This window comes from Lynx canadensis, chromosome A2, assembly GCF_007474595.2.
Source record: "Lynx canadensis isolate LIC74 chromosome A2, mLynCan4.pri.v2, whole genome shotgun sequence".
Taxonomy (NCBI): Eukaryota; Metazoa; Chordata; class Mammalia; order Carnivora; family Felidae; genus Lynx; species Lynx canadensis.
Window position 1 is genome coordinate 156,303,629 of NC_044304.2, and position 21,599 is coordinate 156,325,227.

General features: G+C 42.2%; 2 long non-coding RNA genes and 1 gene segment (V, D, J or C); 2 read left to right on the forward strand and 1 right to left on the reverse strand.

The window, feature by feature from the left end:
* The window catches only part of LOC115509287, a 196,018-nt gene that overhangs the window by 75,100 nt on the left and 99,319 nt on the right, over window positions 1-21,599 (forward strand).
* On the forward strand, window positions 9,230-9,877 carry LOC116737950. Its single transcript, XR_004343319.1, has 2 exons — window positions 9,230-9,591; window positions 9,716-9,877. It is a non-coding gene; the product is annotated as an uncharacterized LOC116737950 (long non-coding RNA).
* LOC116737951 lies at window positions 17,178-20,074 on the reverse strand. The gene is made up of 2 exons (XR_004343321.1): window positions 17,754-20,074; window positions 17,178-17,633 (listed from the first exon to the last, which is right to left on the reverse strand). It is a non-coding gene; the product is annotated as an uncharacterized LOC116737951 (long non-coding RNA).

Consider the following 21,599-nt stretch of genomic DNA (forward strand, 5'->3'; position numbering starts at 1 on the left):
ATAAAACAATCACTCACAAACATAAGCAACCTTATTGATAAGAATGTGGTAATTGCAGGGGACTTAACACTCCACTTACAGAATGGATACATCATCTAGACACACGGTCAATAAAGAAACAAGGGCCCTGAATGATACATTGGATCAGATGGACTTGACAGATATATTTAGAACTCTGCATCCCAAAGCAACAGAATATGCTTTCTTCTCGAGTGCACATGGAACATTCTCCAAGGTACATCACATACTGGGTCACAAACAGCCATTCATAAGTATACAAGAATTGAAATCATACCATGCATACTTTCAGACCACAATGCTATGAAGCTTGAAATCAACCACAGGAAAAAGTCTGGAAAACCTCCAAAAGCATGGAGGTTAAAGAACACCCTACTAAAGAATGAGTGGGTCAACCAGGCAATTAGAGAAGAAATTTAAAAATAATATGGAAAACAAATGAAAATGAAAATACAAACAATCCAAATGCTTTGGGACGCAGCGAAGGCAGTCCTGAGAGGAAAATACATCACAATCCAGGCCTATCTCAAGAAACAAGAAAATCCCAAATACAAAATCTAACAGCACACCTAAAGGAACTAGAAGCAGAACAGCAAAGGCAGCCTAAACCCAGCAGAAAGAAGAGAAATAATAAAATCAGAGCAGAAATAAACAATATAGAATCTAAAAAAAACTGTAGAGCAGATCAACGAAACCATGAGTTGGTTTTTTGAAAAATAAACAAAATTGACAAACCTCTAGCCAGGCTTCTCAAAAGAAAAGGGAGATGACCCAAATAGATAAAATCATGAATGAAAATGGAATTATTACAACCAATCCTTCAGCGATACAAGCAATTATCAGGGAATACTATGAAAAATTATATGCCAACAAACTGGACAACCTGGAAGAAATGGACAAATTCCTAAACACCCACACTCTTCCAAACTCAATCAGGAGGAAAGAGAAAGCTTGAACAGACCCATAACCAGCGAAGAAATTGAATTGGTTATCAAAATCTCCAACAAATAAGAGTCCAGGGACCAGATGGCTTCCAGGGGAGTGTCTACCAGACGTTTACAGCAGAGATAATACCTATCCTCTCAAGCTATTCCAAAAAATAGAAAGGAAGAAAAACTTCCAGACTCATTCTATGAAGCCAGTATGACTTTGATTCCTAAACAGACAGAGACCCAGTAAAAAAAGAGAACTAAGGCCAATATCCCTGATGAATATGGATGCAAAAATTCTCAATACGATACTAGCAAATCGAATTCAACAGCATATAAAAAGAATTATGCACCATGATCAAGTGGGATTCATTCCTGGGATGCAGGGCTGGTTCAACATTCGCAAATCAATCAATGTGATACATCACATTAATAAAAGATAAGAAACATATGATCCTGTCAATCGATACAGAAAAGGCCATTGACAAAATTCAGCAACGTTTCTTAATAAAAACCCTCTAGAAAGTCAGGATAGAAGGAACATACTTAAAGATCATAAAAGCCATTTATGAAAAGCCCACAACTAACATCATCCTCAATGGGGAAAAACTGAGAGCTTTTTCCCTGAGATCAGGAACACGACAGGGATGCCCACTCTCACCGCTGTTGTTTAACATAGTGTTGGAAGTTCTAGCATCAGCAATCAGACAACAAAAGGAAATCAAAGGCATCAAAATTGGCAAAGATGAAGTTAAGCTTTCATTTTTTGCAGATGACATGATACTATACATGGAAAATCCGATAGACTCCACCAGAAGTCTGCTAGAACTGATACATGAATTTAGCAAAGCTGCAGGATACAAAATCAATGTACAGAAATCAGTTGCATTCTTATACACTAACAATGAAGCAACAGAAAGACAAATAAAGAAACTGATCCCATTCACAATTGCACCAAGAAGCATAAAATACCTAGGGATAAATCTAACCAAAGATGTAAAAGATCTGTATGCTGAAAACTATAGAAAGCTTATGAAGGAAATTGAAGAAGATATAAAGAAATGGAAAAACATTCCGTGCTCATGGAATGGAAGAATAAATATTGTCAAAATGTCAATACTACCCAAAGCTATCTACACATTCAATGCAATCCCAATCAAAATTGCACCAGCATTCTTCTCGAAACTAGAACAAGCAATCCTAAAATTCATATGGAACCACAAAAGGCCCCAAATAGCCAAAGTAATTTTGAAGAAGACCAAAGCAGGAGGCATCACAATCCCAGACTTTAGCCTCTACTACAAAGCTGTCATCATCAAGACAGCATGGTATTGGCACAAAAACAGACACATAGACCAATGGAATAGAATAGAAACCCAGAACTAGACCCACAAACGTATGGCCAACTCATCTTTGACAAAGCAGGAAAGAATACCAATGGAAAAAAGACAGTCTCTTTAACAAATGGTGCTGGGAGAACTGTACAGCAACATGCAGAAGGTTGAAACTAGACCACTTCTCACACCATTCACAAAATAAACTCAAAATGGATAAAGGACCTGAATGTGAGACAGAAAACCATCAAAACCCTAGAGGAGAAAGCAGGAAAAGACCTCTCTGACCTCAGCCGTAGCAATTTCTTACTTGACACATCCCCAAAGGCAAGGAATTAAAGCAAAAATGAACTACTGGGACCTTATGAAGATAAAAAGCTTCTGCACAGCAAAGGAACAACCAACAAAACTAAAAGGCAACCAAACAGAATGGGAAAGATATTTGCAAATGACATATTGGACAAAGGGCTAGTATCCAAAATCTATAAAGAGCTCACCAAACTCCACACCTGAAAAACAAATAACCCAGTGAAGAAATGGGCAGAAAACATGAATAGACACTTATCTAAGAAGGACATCCGGATGGCCAACAGGCACATGAAAGATGCTCAACGTCACTCCTCATCAGGGAAATACAAATCAAAACCACACTCAGATATCACCTCACGCCAGTCAGAGTGGCCAAAATGAACAAATCAGGAGACTATAGATGCTGGAGAGGATGTGGAGAAATGGGAACCCTCTTGCACTGTGGTGGGAATGCAATTGGTGCAGCCACTCTGGAAAACAGTGTGGAGGTTCCTCAAAAAATTAAAAATAGACCTACCCTATGAGCCAGCAATAACACTGCTAGGAATTTACCCAAGGGATACAGGAGTACTGATGCATAGGGCACTTGTACTCCAATTGTTATAGCAGCACTCTCAACATAGCCAAATTATGGAAAGAGCCTAAATGTCCATCAACTGATGAATGGATAAAGAAATAGTGGTTTATATACACAATGGAGTACTACGTGGCAATGAGAAAGAATGAAATATGGCCCTTTGTAGCAACATGGATGGAACTGGAGAGTGTTATGCTAAGTGAAATAAGCCATACAGAGAAAGACGGATACCATATGTTTTCACTCGTATGTGGATCCTGAGAAACTTAACAGAAACCCATGGGGGAGGGGAAGGAAAAAAAAAAAGAGGTTAGAGTGGAAGAGAGCCAAAGCATAAGAGACTCTTAAAAATTGAGAACAAACTGAGGGTTGATGGGGGTGGGAGGGAGGGAAGGGTGGGTGATGGGTATTGAGGAGGGCACCTTTTGGGATGAGCACTGGGTGTTGTATGGAAACCAATTTGACAATAAACTTCATATATTGAATAAAAATGAAAATATCTGGGGTAAAAGAAATAAAAATAAATAAACATTTTAAAAAATAAATAATAAAATAATTGTACATTCACAGGAAGATGCAAAGTAGATCAAAAGGGTCCAGAGACCCATCATCCAGGTTTCTGCCAATGGTTAGATCTTACATCATCATACTAAAGTTAGCAAGACCATGACGTTGACATTGGCTCCATGTGTGGGAAGCAGTTCTAAGCCATTTCTGTCACATGTGTAGGTTCACACAGCCACCACTGTAGTCAAGATACAGAACTTTTGCAACACTACAAAATCTCCCTTTATAATGTCACACACACACACACACACACCATCTGTAACCCTGGGAAATACTGATCTAGTCTCTACATCTATAATGTTGTCATATTGAGACCGTGAGACTGTCTTACAGGTGGAATCATATGGTAGGTGACCCCTGAGATGGCTTTTCTCCTGAGCGTATTCCCTTGAGATTCACCCAAGTTGCTGCATTAGCAATAATTCATTTCTTTTATTGCTGAGTTTTGTTCTGGGGGCATGCGTGTACCAGAGTTTTTTTTCACCATTCACTTATCTCGTAGGACAATTTTGGTTGTTTCTAGTTTTGACTATGACAAATACAGTGTCTATACATAAACATCTGTGCGCAGGATTCTGTGAGGACACAAGGTCTCATTTCTCTGGGATACCTTTTATGCCCAGGAGTGAGGTAGCTGGATTACACGGTGAGTGTGTTCTGACTTTTTTTTTAAGTTTATTTATTAGACAGAGAGAGAGAGAGAAAGAGAGAGAGAGAGAGCATGCAAGAGTGGGGGAGTGGCAGAGAAAGAGAGAGAGAGAAAGAGAGAAAATCCCAAACAGGCTCCATGCTGTCAGCACAGAGCCTGACACAGGGCTCGATCTCACGAACCCTGAGGTCAACGACGTGAGCTGAAATCAAGAGTCAGACACTTAAGTGACTTCGCCACCCAGGCGCCCCGAGTGTTTCTGACTTTTTAAAGACACAGCCAAATTATTTTCCAGAACGGCTGTACATTTGACACTCCTAGAGATTCATTTTTCATCCAGTGATTTCAATTTACATGCGACATGCCATTTTATTATTTCCACAACACGTGTGCAAAGGACCAAAGAACAGAAAATCAACGCGGTAGGTTCAAATACTCTTTTCTTTGGATGCTTTGGTACGCTTCTCTTTAGAATATTTGAATTCTTCTATCCTCATCCACCTGGGGATCTGCCTCTTCAGTGTAGTCATCACTCGTTGCGGCTGTCTGATGGAGGGTCAGCCGTTCAAAAAGCTGTGAATCCACTGCCGGCCACGTGATTCATAAAAACATCAAGTTCCCAATGATGTCTCCTCCAATGTGCTTAGTTCTACCAGTTCCAAGTATACACACTGACTTCTCTGGGCATGTTCTTGCCAGAGACAAGACCACATACCCTTCTCTGGATTTTGCTTGGAATTCATAGACGTTGCTTGCAACTCAATCTGGTTGTGCTAATTGTCAAGCTATTTTATACAGCCATTCCAATGGCAGCCCACGTACACGTAAGATTGTAATGTAGTCAGCACCGCTTCGGTGGCATTTGGCTTTAAGAAGTCTATGTTTGAAGTTTCGCTGGAAATTTAGGATCACTGTGAATACTGCCCTATGACCACAAATCTATTGTCATAGTCGGAGATTTGCTGTTCCCAGATCCTGACCTCCCAATGGAAATGGAAGTGGTGGAAAAATTCGTTCCTCTTGCTGGTATTAATCAGTGGCATTATCGGTTTCTGTGAGTGACCCTCCTCATCAGCACTGAGGTCCCTTTTGCTTTCCATTGTTGCTTCTCAACCATTTCTTGTCTCTCCTACCTTAAAATTCCCAGCATCTTGAGTGGATTGCAGCACCTAGATGATACTCAGTTTCTTCCTTTGCTCACCCCAATAATCATTTCTTCCAATGCATCTCAGATACTCACTTCCATTCTTCATATCCTAGTCTTGTAATTACAAATAGTTTGAGTTGCCTCCAAAATCAATCTCTCAAACATCCTAGTCTCTCCCACTTCCTCTCATCCCATCCTTGGTTCTACCCTGAAGCCACTCTTCAGCCCCATTAGGAAACTGTAATACTTTCATATTTCACTTCTCTTCCTTTCCTTCTACCATATTACTACTTTCATACCTGGAGTGGGGGGGTGTCTACTCTCTGGATCTTTGAGTGGCACAGAGAATCTGAAAGGTTCCTTACTCTCCCCAAGCAGCATTACAGTTGCAGACTGTGTCTTGAAGTCTGTAAGGCCATCTGAACATAGGAGGCTGTAGACTTTTATTAAAAGAATTGTTGTTTTTTATTGCTTGTAGTTTCATCCATCAATCATAGTTAAACTTTTTTTTAACTTTATTTATCTTGCAAGAAAGAGCATGAGCAGGGGAGGAGCAGAGAGAGAGAGAATCCCAAAGCAGTCTCTGAGCTGTCAGCGCAGAGCCCATCACAGGGCTCCATCTCACAAACTGTGAGATCATGACGTGAACCAAAATCAAGAATCAGATGCTTAACCGATGGAGCACCCCAGGCACCCCAATCATAGTTAAACTTTTGATGACTACAAAAAACACTAAGAAACATATGTTTACCTAGAATGTATGAATCTGATCGCATTTATGTGTATGTGCTCACCTTACAGGCACAAGAAATTAAAGAAAACCAAATAGCATGTTTATTTATTTGTAGGGATGATCAAGGCAAACTGTCAAGGGGGAGATAATTTGCAGAATAATGCATAGTATGTAAGGTTATTTAAGAATAATTAAATCAATAAACCCCTTATTGAAGTTTATATAAGTTTTGCATGTTTGTACAGGAAGGCAGAAGTGGTAAAATGTACCACTGATATTAGGGACAAAGCTACAGAGGAAGAGCAGAAAGATCATTACCCTTGTCTTAGCCATTTTTCTGTCTAAATTTGAAATACGCTTTACCTCTACATGATACATAGGTAATCTAAAAGAAAAAGAATTCACCAGTTAGAAGAAAAAAGAGAGAACTTACAGGCAGAGCAAGGAAGAGCTAAAGGTATAGGAACTTAGCAGGTTTCAGACCAGATCTAGGTTTTCAATGCCCATTTAATAGAGATGACACAGGACCTATAATAACAACTCCTACATTAATCCTGGAGTCTCAAAATCGTCACAGCCTTCACAGACTAAAAGTGTTATAACCCAAAGACCCAGAAATGCAGTTAGAGAATTGTGTGTTTGGTCAGGACCTTGAGTGCTAGACAAAAGGGAAAAGTTAGCAGAGAAATTGAAATTCTGGACTGTGTCTCACACGTTTTGGAATAAAATGTTGCCAATGTTGTGTGAAATGGAAACCACACAGAAACTGAAAAAAAGGTCTACAACCATTGAAACCCTTGGGGACCCAAGAGTAAGAAATTCAGTATGGCCCTGGAGTGGACTTTTGCTCCCAACCCAGATGGATTAACAGGAATCTGATATAACCTGCTCAAAGCAGCTAAAACAAACAAACATAATACATGAAACAACAGTTTTCAAAGCATTATAAATCAGGCAACAAAAGACGGTGATCCCCAAGAGATGAGAAATAATCAGTATGAGCTCTATGGCCATCCACCTCACTACCTGGAGGGAGGCCATGATGGGGCCCAGGAGAGGAGACCCAGGCAGAGCATGGTGAGCTCCCTGATGTCAGAGTTCAAGTTGGAAATACAAGAAGTGAAAGAAGGATGCTTGTAGATACTTTTTCTACTGGCCACAAGGAGGCATTATGGTGTCACTGATAGCCAAAAATTGTAGAGAATGTTTTGGCATTCTATGAAGTGTGGATATAAACAGAGGATTGCAGGGCTTGACTTCTGTATTAAGATGAGGGTAGTTTGTTATCAACAATAGCCAAAGTATGGAAAGAGCCCAAATGTCCATCGATGGATGAATGGATAAAGAAGATGTGATATATATATAGATATATATATATATATATATATACACACACACACACACAATGGAGTATTACTGGGAAATCCAAAAGAATGAAATCTTGCCACTTGCAACTATGTGGATGGAACTAGAGGGTATTATGCTAAGCAAAATAAGTCAGAGAAAGACAAATATCATATGACTTCACTCATATGAGGACTTTAAGACACAGAACAAATGAACACGAGGGGAAGGAAGCAAAATAATATAAAAACAGGGACGGGGACAAAATATAAGAGACTCTTAAATATAGAGAAGAAACAGAGGGTTACTGGAGGGGTTGTGGGAAGGGGGATGGGCTAAATGGGTAAGGGGCACTAAGCAATCTACTCCTGAAATCATTGTTGCACTATATGCTAACTAACTGGATGTAAATTTTTTAAAGAAAAAGAATTCTTATCATGTCCAAAGGAGAAATGAAATAAAATTCTCATCATTAAAAAAATTGGGGGACATGAATAGACACTTCTCCAAAGAAGACACCCAGATGGCCAACCGACACATGAACAAATGCTCAACATCACTCATCATCAGGGACAATACAAATCAAAACCACAATGAGATACGACCTCACACCAGTCAGAACGGCCTAAAATTAACAACTCAGCCAACAACAGATGTTGGTGAGGATACGGAGAAAGAGGATCTCTTTTGCATTGCTGGTGGCAACGCAAGCTGGTGCAGCCACTCTGGAAACAGTATGGAGGTTCCTCAAAAACTAAAAACAGAACTACCCTATGACCCAGCAATTGCACTACTAGGTATTTATCCATGGGATACAGGTGTGGTGTTTTGAAGGGACACATGCAACCCCCATGTTTATAACAGCACTATCAACAATACCCAAAGTATAGAAAGAGCCCAAGTGTCCATCGATGGATGAATGGATAAAGATGTGGTGTATATATACAATGGAGTATTACTCAGCAATCAACAAGAATGAAATCTTGCCATTTGCAACTACGTGGATGGAACTGGAGGCTATTATGCTAAGTGAAATTAGTCAGAGAAAGACAAAAATCATATAACTTCACTCATATGAGGACTTAAAAAGACAAGACATGTGAATATAAGGGAAGGGAAACAAAAATAATATAAAAACAGGGAGGGGGACAAAACAGAAGAGACTCATAAATATAGAGAACAAACTGAGGGTTACTGGAGGGAGTGTGGGGGAGGTGGGCTAAATGGGTGAGGGGCACTAAAGAATCTACTCCTGAAACCATTGTTGCACTATATGCTAACTAATTTGGGTGTAAATTAAAAAAAAAATTGGCATAAGACTAGGGAAACAATGAGCAGATGATTTGATCTTGCTATTTTTACACCTCCATTTTCACCCTGCCATCCTGACTCAGACATTCCATCTTGGAGAATTTAGCTCCCACACACAAACAATTTTGTTTTGGTGCTGTGCTTAATAAACATTGAAATCAGAAATATACGGGGAAAAAAAAAGATGAGGATAGGTTGCAGCCATCAGTCCCATCTGTGATGTAGACAGCAAGACACAAAGACGTTTTCTCAACAGGTTTATAAATGATACTTTAGCAAAAACTATTCTTATGTTGAGGAACCCCTGAACTGCTTACAGGGTGTAGGAAATGAGGAGTGAGACAGAGAAGCCTGGATGGACGTGGGGCAGATGTAGGAAAAGGGGCAAATGAGGTAACACGGCATCTGCTCCATACGTGATCCAGCCAAGCCCAGGTCCCATTGCCAAGCAGGAAGCTGTGTGTAACATCACAAAAGGAGTGACCTTTGTCTTGGTGAAGCCAATGGCAGACTGTCATCACAGACAGATTTACCTATCAGGGACCAGGTTCTCTGAACTCCCATCTCTCCATCCAGAGTCAGAGTCTAGAAGACACAGATGCCCCGTTCCTGTTGTGGCCCTGCCATGGGTCCCCGGCTGCTCTACTGTATGGCCTTTTGTCTCTTGGGGCAGGTGAGTCTTGGCCAGAAAAGAATCTTTGAAAAGGGATCTCGTCCTCAGTTTTGTACCTTTATTTTACGGCAGCAATAACAGTCTCCCTTGGCTCTGTCTCTGTATTTTCTTTCTCTCTCTGAAGGTCACACGGGTGCCAGGGTCATCCAGAGCCCAAGATACCAGGTTACCGGGATCGGAAAACAAGTGTCTCTGAGCTGTTCTCAGAATCTGAATCATGATGCCATGTACTGGTACCAACAGAAGCCGAACCAAGCCCCAAAGCTGCTGCTCTACTACTATGATACAAACCTTTACACCGAAAAAGACACCTCTGAAAACTTCAAAGCCAGCCGGGCTAACTCTTCTTTCTGTTCCCTTGACATCCTCTTGCTGGCTTCGAGGACACAGCAGTGTATCTCTGTGCCAGCAGCAAAGACACAGAGGCTCGGGTGTTACCTCTCCCCTGATCGTAAACCTCTCTGTTTCCCAGATCCAAGATCCTTCGACAGGACCACCCTCCCACCCTACAGCAATGGTAGGATGTGGGTTTGTGGCTGTCACCATCTCATCTCTACATAGAAGTTGGGCAGAAACCTACAAAACCACTGACAGTTATGCCAAGGGTGGAAAAGTGGTTACATTAACCCAACATACAGTTTGTGGTATTTTCCCAGGATCACCTTGCCCATTCTGTTCTCTTCAGTAGATAATAGGGACTTTTTTTTAGGTAGTTTTTTTTTTTTTTTAATATAAGTTGGAGGGCACCTCCGGTGGACCTCAGGTCAGTTGAGCATCCAACTCTTAATTTCAGCTCAAGTCATGATCTCAGCTTCATGAGATTGAGCCCAGTGTCAGGCTCTGTGCTGACAGCTCAGAGCCTGCTTGGGATTTTCTCTCTTCCTCTCTCTCTGCCCCTCCCTTGCTTTCTCAGGCTCTTCCTCTCTCTCTCTCTCTCTCTCTCAAAATAAATAAGCTTAGAAAATAAATAATAAAATAAATAAATATAATTTGGAGACATAGAATATGACAAGGGGCAGGACCAGGCAAGAGATGGCCTCACTGTCATGAATCCTTGCCCTAAGGGAAGAATGTGCCCTCAGAGGCATTGCTGCAATCTCACGGTTTCTTATTGAGTAAGGAAAATTAGAACTGCTAAAAATTTGTGCCAGATTCAAGATGAATGAATTGCCTAGGACATGAATTATTCACAATGCATTTGGCTATTTTGCATGATATAGATTTGCCTATAAACCACTTAAGTGGCACGTAGATAGGACACATATCAAAACCCAGCTGCTGTGCTTTAGAAGATATATTAAAATTACTAGATTTGCCCTATGTTTTTAATATTAATAAAAAATATCAAGTACTGCAGTTTGTTTGAAGCAAAAGGGATTTCTGGAACGTATTGAACAGCTTTCTGAAAGCCAGTATGTTATCTTATGGACTTTTAAAAGACTGAAGTATTCACGATAAACCGATCGAAAAAATACATGTATCATCAGTGCAGAAAGAACCAGCATCCGCCAGCTGCGAGATGCCCACTTCAGAGGATAGGACGAAGTCCTCGTTTTAATTCTGAAGAACACAAAGATATTCCTACCAAGCAGTGATTTATTACATCTCCTCACAGAGTCATCAACAATGCCATATGCTTCCAACTCTGTAATCAAGAGGCCAAGAGGTACCACCCAGTACCTGATTTGATAACTAAATGAAATTCAGAGAATCTAACCACTGTCATCCGGGCCACCCACCGTCACTACAGTGTTCTGCTTTTCCTCTCTCTTTTGCTCACCACCGTCCGTACTCTGTTCCTCACAAGTGTATCTCTATGCTTCTACCTACGTTTCAAAACTTTCTTCTGTAAAATGAGATGTTGGGGTCAGATCTCTTCTTCATTGTGGCTCCATGATGAGGCTTAAGAAATTGATGCATCTTGAGCTAAACGACAAAATAATCCAACCCAGGGGCAGGTTAGAGCTTCTTTAGGCAATGTAAATACCCAACGTCCTCTTGGATTGGGTAGGCGAGGAATAAAGAGCAAAGACTCACCCCATTCCAGGCTCAGATAACAGCTGAGGCCTCGAGACTGAAGACGAAGTCCTGCTCCTGGTGACCATCTGATCCTCATACCCAGCCGGGGGAGGAGGAGGTGGAAGGGGTGGGATTTGCTGTAGCAAAGCAGAGCAGCAGAGAATCCCCTCGTTCTCTAGCAGGTATGGTCGCCCAAAGTGCGAGGGCACACTTAGGGAAGGAGAAATGAAAATCTTTGGAGAATCTGATAGAAAAAACCGGAAAACATACACAAGGGAATGTTGGATGCTCTGGGAGTTTAAAGAGAGTTGGGGAGCAAGCATGAATGTTGTATTTTATTTTATTTTATTTTATTTATTTTATTTTATTTTATCATTTCATTTCACTCACTTCATTTCATTTCACTTCACTGTGGCCGGAACACCTAACATGAGATCTACCCTTTTAAAATCTTGTGTAATGTTGGTGTGTGCATACAATGGTATGTTATTTAGCCTTAAAAGAGAACAAAATCCTGCCATACATGACCTTGAGGACATTATGCTGAGTGAACTAAGCTGGTCACAGAAGGACAGGCACTGGACAATCCCACTTATACAGGAAGGAGGGCTTTCTTTCTGGGCTCATGGCTCATCCCAGCCTCAGCCTTCTTTGATCTCTCCCACTTATGCTCAGGGCTTTCATTTCCCAACAGCCAAATGAGGACATCTTGTAAGAGCAGAACCTTGTGAAGATCCAGTGCCATCAGATGGATTTACAGGCACCAACTGTTTCCTGGAACTGACAGTTCCTTCAGCACAGATGACTACTGACTGTGACCCCTATCAAGGCCCCACACCCACCTAAGAAAGAAGCATTATTTCAGGTCCTCCAAGAAGTAGATGCCAAGGCGGGTCAGTCATGCAGGAGACGTAGCGGAGAAAATGGGGCAAAAGATGGAGGAGGCTGGGAGGCCGTCAGGTCGCGATGTGGATCTGACCCCTGTAAGGAGAGAGGGAAGGAAGAAGGAAAAGAGGAAGAAAAAGGGAGGGAAGAGGCAGGAAGTAAAGTAGGTCTTGGGCTACAGCACAATTCCAAGCAAATCTCAGCCAGGCTGGAGGGTCCTTAGGTCAAAGCAGAGCTGTGCAGCTCTGTGACTTCCCTCCCCCGTGGACGGAAACTCTGCATCAAGCCTCCAGAGCTGGGGCTAGGGACACTGGCCCACTTCTTCTGGAAGGACAACCGCTGCGCTCTGAGGGTCGCTTGGTGGGGTGGTAAGCCCTGGTCTTTTTGACGTCGCATCTCCCACTGGTGGAACCCCCACGCTATGAGCAGGCCAGAATGAGGAATATGGGGCCTAGCATTCTTGGCCTGCTGTTTCTGGAATAGAGGGGTCTACCCCACGAGTGGGCACCGGGTGAGAAAGGGAGCCCAGACCCCTGAGCTGCAGTTGCTAGGAAGAGTTTCTGCATCATGGAGCTGGTGGGGATGAGAATTGCTGGCAGCCTGTGCCTCCTCATGAAAAAGCTGGGGGAGCCCTGTGTCCTCGACCACATCCACAGAGCATAGAGCATCCATCACCCTGAGCTTAGGTTGATGCAGGAGGCAGAGAGGCTCAATGCCATCGAGTCTCACTGGCCCCACTGAGATTTCAATTTTCCTCCAAGAAGTGTTTCTTCATTCGCCATATGCTCTGGGGACAATGTTCAGAGGCTTTAAATGGTTGTGGTTTTTTAAACTTTATTTATTTTTGAGAGAGAGACCACAACTGGCGGAGGAACAGAGAGGAAAGGAGAGAGAGAGAGAGAGAGAGAGAGAGAGAGAATCCCAAGCAGGCTCCGCGCTGTCAGCACAGAGCCTGAGGCAGAGCTTGAACTCACGAACTGTGAGATCATGGCCTGAGGCCGCAATCAAGAGTCAGACACTTACCAACCGAGCCACCCAGGTGCCCTTTAAATCATTGTTTCTACTTTTCAGAAGTTAGGTTTGTTTGGTTTTTTTCCTCTGGGAAGAGGGTATTCAAATCTCGTGCTGCCATTCCAGAAGCGCATCTCACCCCCAGTAAAACTGTACGTGAACAGGTGGCCAGCCCTGGGCTGTCAGTTACCACCTCTTGCTCTAACCAAATTTGTCCTACCTGCAAAAGCATGGCCACTCTGGGGATGCCGGTGACTCATTTCTGGGGTTCGTCTCTGGTGCTTCTTAAAGTTTCATCTCACACAGACACGGGTTCCTGTTAGGACGAAACTTCATTACGATCCCTCTGAACATTTCCGGGGTTCTTTGGGTGTCTTCCACCTCCCTTGTCGTCCTCCTTGTGAGTTCCCCTTGCTGTGTGGCCTCTACATTCACCTCTGTCTCCTCAACTCAGAAAATTTGCCATGCTCAGTGTCCTCCCCCTCGCCATCTGCGGACATCGTCTTATTCTTTCTCGCTTTAGAAAAATCCCAGTCCTGAGCTGCCTGTTTTCCAAGCGACCGAGTACAGTTCTTTCATCTACTCTGCTTTGTGTTCTTCACTTGTACAGAGCAGCACACACCGAGACGATTGGGTTCTGTGAAGTGATCACGTCACAGAGTAGCTGGTAACGTGGGGGAGGCAAAGCCTCAGAGGAAGCCACCTGCCTCTCTTTGGTCTGATGCGGCCATGTGCCTCATATTCACCTGCCCGTGGTCCTTTGTCCCCTGAGCGCAGGTAAGCCCCTACTCTGAACTCCTCAGCCCCCCACCCCCCAGCTCTCAGCCTTTGGTTCCTGTCACCGGACTCGCTCCGGGACTAAGCCTCCAACTTCAATCTGCTTGCTTCACAGGCCCCCTCGATGCAGAAGTCACCCAGACTCCAGGACACCTGGTCAAAGGAAAAGGACATAGAGCAACGATGTACTGTGTCCCGATAAAAGGACACAGTTACATTTTCTGGTATCAGCAGATCCCGGCAAAAGAGTTCAAGTTCTTGATTTCTTTCCAGAATGAAATCGATAAAACGGGGATGCACAAGGAGGGATTTTCAGCTAGGTGTCCCCGAAACTCACCCTCTCGTCTAGAGATCCAGACTACGGACCTGCAGGATTCAGCCATGTCTGTGCTAGCAGTGAATCCGCAGTGTTAAATATTAGCTAATCTTAATACACAAACATCCTGGGCCCAGCTAAGGAAGCAGCTGGCATATTAGGGTAGAAGGAAATAACAGAATCTAACTAGAGCTAGCTTCAGCCAAACGGGTATTTATCACAAGGCTACATGTATATCCTATAGAACCCAAAACAAGAACACAGCAATTTCTCAGGAACAAACTGGAATGAAATCTTTGGGACCCTGACATGGCTGATTCGACAACTCTTGTTTCTTTTTCCACCTTGTTGGCCCCATTGTTCTCCCCATTAGTAGAAATTGTCGTTTCCAGTTTTTTGATCTCATAGAGCAAAAGACTATAGATTGAGATGTTGGTCTTCCAGGCACATTGGGAAGGACCAACTTGACTTTCTCTCTTGTAAGACCACAAAGCCTAAAAACAGAAAACAAACTGATCCTGTTTTAGTTAAGAACATGCTCTTGGAAAATTCAACATTAGCCGAGGGGGTCAGTTGGAACAACATGGCAGCTGGAGGCCTATAACTCTGGCCTTATGGATCAAAGATTTCAAAGACAGGAATTCTCCAGTTAGGGGCAGGACACCCAATGGGTGTCCATCACAGAAAAGTAGTGCCAGAAACAGAGAACCTAGGAAAGAAGAAGGAATGTGAAAGGGGATCAAGATCCTTAGTTGGTCAGACCAAATGAAGACTCTGGTTAATTTGTTTTTAAGGAGTTAAATCCAGGTAATACAAAAAGCACATTAATTTTCAGTATGACAATTCAAACCTAAGTCACTAATTAGTAGGAGCTAATTCTATGGAGCTGAGGGAGGGGACAGATTAACCTCAGCGGGAAAACACCTGATGTGCAGACAATTGAAAATTGATGTGCAGACAATTGAAAATCCCCAGTTATGTGATCCAAATTGTACTGAGGGACAATGCATTCAACACCAATGGGAGTAAAGGAGATATTATGGCATCAACTGTACCTTGGAAGGTCATTGCAGGTACATAGAACAGACATAGAATTCAAAATACCTCTGTTAAAATTTGATGATCCATCCTGTTTATAAAATTGTTCATTTCCCCACCACCTACCACTCAGCTTTAGAGAAGTTTATATATTCTCTCTAGTCACGTCTGTTCTTATTTCAGTATAAGCTGAACCTGGTTTTCTTACCCCCAGAAGTCCAAATTTACTTCATCTCTCAAACAAACATCATTCTGACCCTTTGAAACAGAAGCTCTCAACTTCCTGGTGTATCCAATGTTATGGCTTCTAATTTCAGGTTCTCTTTCCAGCACTCAAACGTGAGTCCTCCTTAGTGTCCATTTCTGTTCCTCTCCAAGTAACAACACGCAATCCATCACCCACACCTTTGCTTTCATCACAGAGGAATCATTGCTTCGGGGGCCTCCTTTCATGGAATGGTCCCATTCTTATGAAACTCTTCTCCTAAATATTAAAACTATAAACTTGCTGGATCGAAGGCTTATTTTCATTCCTCTGCCTACTTGATCTTTTTGAAGCATTTGACAATATTGACTGTCCCCTAAACCCTGGAAACTTCTCTTCCCTTGACGTCACTCACCTCACTTTCAATTAGGTTTCAATTTCCCACCTCTTCTTTTTTGTAAATGGAGTTTCCAGAACTGAAGTCTATCCATTAGTTATTCCTAGTCCTAGGAAAATTCTTGTTCTATTTAAGTTTTAACATTCTAATCTAACTCATTAAGAGGTTTTCTCTTTTGTTAGTTTGGGATATTCAAAATGTCTACTCAGAAGGGATTGAAACTGTTGTCTGAAGCAACTTCTTTCTTTGGTATCACCCGAGGGACAGGTTACACAGGTATATTCTAGGACAGGATCAGAATTTTGAGTCAAAATTTCCAGAAGTGGGTTATAGGAATACATTTCATCTTATCAAGCCCCTGGTGGGGTTTTGAGAACTTCTGCCAATCTTTATAAGATTGGTAAAATAGCAACTCTAGCACGGTGCTCCATCATTTTCTTTTGTTCTTGCTATTCTTACTCTCTTCTCCCCTTTTCCTCTTTCTCTTGTGCCTTCCTTGAACTTCTCTTTTCCTAAGAATGCTCAAGTGGGTTTGGAGCCTGTTTACATCATCCATGTACCAAAATAAACATGAGGTCATACGTTTGGACCAATGATCCCCTCTGTGGAAGGTGCCCTGAGACTGTGGGTGTTCCCAGGGACTGTGATTTCATGGCTAGATTCTACCTTGTGGGGCTAAGGGAACCCAAAACTTCCATTCCTCTCTGCTGCTGTGCATCAGAAACCATTGCTGGGGAAGCTTGTCCTGCCAGTGATCTTACCTTGGACACCTGGGGGCAAGTGAGCTTGGGAGTGTGTGGGAATTTGTGTAGAAGATGTTTTCCCAGGCCCACTCTCTATGGCTTCCGTCTTCTCCCACAGGACACACAGACCCTGCAGTCAGCCAGATCCCGAGCCACAGGATCACAAAGACGGACAGAAGGGAATCTGAGATGTGATCCAATTTCTGGTCATATACTTGTTTACTGGTGCCCACAGACTCTGAAGCAAGAGATGGAATTTCTGATTTCCTTCCGATACCAAAACACTGCAGCCGAGTTGGGATGCCCAAGGAACGACTGTCGGTTGAAAGACCCAATGGGACATATTCCACCCTAAGACCCATCTTGCCGCAGAGCGGGCGGACTCAGCTGTGATCGCCATGCTGGTGGCATTGGAATAGTGCAGGTGAACCAGTTCTGTCCAGCGTGCAAACTCACTGTTCTTCTCCTCTCCCCTGAGCTCTAGGGAGGCATTTGAGAAGGCCACTTCTCAGTCTTGTGCTTCAGAAGAAAGAAAGAGGCAGGTGGATAGTTGTGGCTCCACGTGCAAGCGGGAGAGGGCAAGGCTACAAATTAGCTCTTAAATTATCATAGTGGGCATGCCATGCTTCAGGACATGGGCTTTGGAAATGCCTAAAAAGAACACAGAATTGGGTAGTCTGTGGATCTCAAGTTCAGAATAAAGCCCCCATTCCCTCCCCCAAACTTTTTTGAACTACAGAAACTGGATACTTGAAGTTGATATTAACTTACCAAAACTCTAAGAAATTACTACTGATTTTTATCTCAAACACGACCCCTCTGAAGACTCTTTCCCTCTACAGACACGAATGACTTCCTTGTTTGTGGAACAACAGAGTGTTGACCGCTAGAGATTTATTCTCCTCCTTTTGTCACAGATCTGCCTCCCCCACAAGACTGACTGTCTCTCCAGGGCAGTGATTCAATAATGTGAGGGAACAGCAACCACAAACCTCTAGAAAGGAAGGAAACAGGAGAAACACTGATTAGTAATCCCCATTCAGAGACTCTTCAGGAAATTCAAGTCTCAAATCCAGGGGATCATGGAGTTTGACTCTGTGATTTCGTACACTCAGTGGGCCCCTTCTCTCTCTTGGAGATCTTGGATCCACAGACAGTGGAATGAGAGTCAGGATACCTGCTTCCTAATCTAAACTCTGGCTTTTTTTTTTAACTATAAGGTGTTGGCAAGTGCCCTCTTAGCTCTATGATTCAGTTTTCTCCTCTTTAAAATTAGAAACTCGCACCGTTTGCTCTCCAAGATTTGACATGAGTATGACTCAGGATATATCTCCACGTTTCTCACACGTGTGACCACCGGGGATGTCGCTACCATCTGGCAATAACTGAGGAAACTGTAAATGTAGCTAACACAGATCCAGGGAAGATCTGGTTGGAAGGGGCATTCTAGATCATCCCTGTGTGCCCCAGCATTGATGTGGTCTTGAAATGAGGTCATGACAAAAAAATGGTCGATGATTTCCTCCCATCCCCCCTACTGCTGCCCGATGACAATAAAGGCGAGCGTCAGAGAGTCGACCATGTAGAGCAGTCAAGCGCTCTGGGCTCCCAAGACAGCCCTGGTTCAGGCTTACTGTTCTGGCAAAATTATTAATAGCATGCTCTTTCACATATTAACGGGTCCCGGTTCAGACAGTAAACTAAGAAAGCTACTGTTGATGATGACACAAACCATAACATCTCTGTGCTGAAAGAGATGTGTAATAAAATTGTTTATTACTATTGTAGTGAATTTTGTTATAGAAAATGTTATTCAGGCTTATAGCTCAAACTATGAGGCAGACTTCACTCAGGGGGACTGCCGCAACGGGGAACTGTGGTAGGGGAGACGTATTGGTCTCAACTCCAACTCCAAGCAGGAAAAGTGAGTTTATAGCCAAGAAGCAGGGAGGGGGAGTGGAACTGGATGGAGAATTACGAAAAGGAGACGTCAGGGTAAGGGAGGATTCTGGCTAGACTGTCCTAGCAGAACTCTTGCTGAAGGCCCTCCAGGATGAACAGAAATCATCTGGGGGATAGTTGTCGGGGATAGGAATTTGGTCTTACATCAAGAGCACTCAGATATTGAAGGTATGCTGGCTAACCACCTTAGCAGGATTCTGACTAAAATTAGACTCTTGAGGACTGCCCAAGAATGGGACCAAACAGAAAAAGGGGAGAATGGACTCTTGAGATACAGAATGGACAGAATTTTAACTCTTATCCATTATAAGAGATGAAGGAGACTAAAAATAACAAACTAAGAATAAAAAGAAGGTCAACAAATCTAGAAATCAAAGATGAAAGAGAATGTTCAATAAAAGGTCATTTTGAAATAAGAAACATTTGAAGCATCCACATGAATATCCTTAAAACTAAAAGAAACTCCTTTTCTCTCTTTCCATGGCCAGTGGCCTTGCCCAATACCACCTCACACTTCAAGGCTTACACATACACATTCTAATGCACATACATACCCATGCCTACGAAGACATCCACGTACAGGTACACGTCGGCTTTTCCTCCCCAGCAGAGGGCACTACCAGATTTAAAAAGCAGTCTAATCGGCTTTATTTTCATTAACAATTTTGTCTTATTACCCCATTTAACTAACTTGTTATATCCAACAAGAATACTGTTCTGGAGAAGTAAAAGCTAATCCATATTTCCACTTTTACTATTAAGGGACATATAATTGCCAATTAGAGTTTCTCAGGGAGCCAATGCATCAAAATAATAAAATATCTAAGCCTAAATTTAACAAAAGAAATCAAAAAGTTGTACACTGAAAAGTGCAAAATATTGCTTGAAAGAAATTAAAGACCCAAATAAATTGAAAGATATACCATGATTGTTGATTGAAAGACTTAATACTTTTCGGATGGCAAAATTCGCCAGCTGATCTACAGATTCAACTAAATCCCTATCAAATTCCAGAATTCCAGCTATCTTTCCTCCCCCAGAAATTGACAAGTAAATGCTAAAATTCAGATGAAAGTCTAAGGTACCAAAATTAGCCAAAGCTTTTTTAAAAAGAAGAAAGGTGTTAGATAATTCATACTTGCCTATTTTTTTTAACTTTTTAATGTTTTTTTTTTTAATTTATTTTTGAGAGAGGCAGTGACAGAATGAGAGTGGTTAGGGGAAGAGAGAGAGGGAGACACAGAATCCGAAACAGGCTCCAGGCTCTGAGCTGTCAGCACAGAGCCCGATGCGGGGCTCAAACTCACGAGCTGTGAGATCATGACCCGAGCTGCAGTCCGACACTCAACCGACGGAGCCACCCAGGCATCCCAGAACTTGCCTGTTTCAAAACTTACTATGAAACTACAGAAATCAATACAGTGTTGTATTGGAAGAGAATACACATTGATCAGTGAAACAGAATCAAGAGTCCTCAAATAAAGCCACAACTTTATGGGGAATTGATTTTAGATAGGAGTGCCAAAACCATTGAATTGAGAAAGAGTAGTCTTTTTAACAAATGGTGCTGAGGAAACTGGATGTCCATGTGCAAAAGAATGAATTTGCATGACTTCCTCATACCACATATAAAAATTAACTCGACATTGATCAAAGACGTAAATGTAAGAGCTAAAAGTATAAATTCTTGGAAGAAAACACAAGTGTAAATCTTCCTGACCATGGGATAGGTGACGATTTCTTAAATATGACACCAAAACACAGGCAACCAAGATTAATTGGACTTCTTCAAACTTAAAAAATATTTAAGCTTCAGGGCACCTGGGTAGCTCAGTCGGTTAAGCGTCTGACTTCAGCTCAGGTCATGATCTCGTGGTTCATGGGTTCGAGCCCCACGTTGGGCTCTGTACTGACAGTTCAGAGCCTGGAACCTGCTTCAGATTCTGGGTCTCCCTCTATCTCTGCCCCTCCCCCACTTGTGCTGTCTCTCTCTCTCTCTCTCTCTCTCTCTCAAAAACAAATACACATCAAAAAATTTGGGCTTCAAAGAACACTCTCAAGAAAGCTTAAGTCACCCCCCAAATAAGATAAATATTTGCAAATCATATACCTTGCAAGGGACTTGCATCCAGAAAACCTTGAAAATTATATATTCTGGATACAAGTCCCTTATTTGGGTATTATGCATAATCGCCAAAAAATGGAAACAATTTGAATGTTCATCAATTGGTCAATTAACAAAATGTGGTGTATGCATACAATGAAACATTATTCGATCATAAAAAGGAATGGAGTTCTGATACATGCTGTAACATAGACGAACCTTGAAAAAAAATGCTATGCGAAAGAAGCTAAGCACAAAAAGGCGCATAATATAAGATTCCATTTATATAAAAGTCCAGAAGAGGTACACCTCAGAGACAAAAAGTAGACTAACGGTTGCCATGGGCTGCAGAAAGGAGTGAATGCACAGTGACTTCTAATTGGTACAGGGTTTCTTTGGGGATGATGACAGTGTTCCAGAATCATATGGCATTATTGTTTGCACCGGTTAATAAACACTAAAAGCCATTGAATTTTACATTTTGAAATGGTGAATTTTATGGTACATGAATTACGATCTCAATTTAAAAAAGATCTGGAAGCTGAACTTAA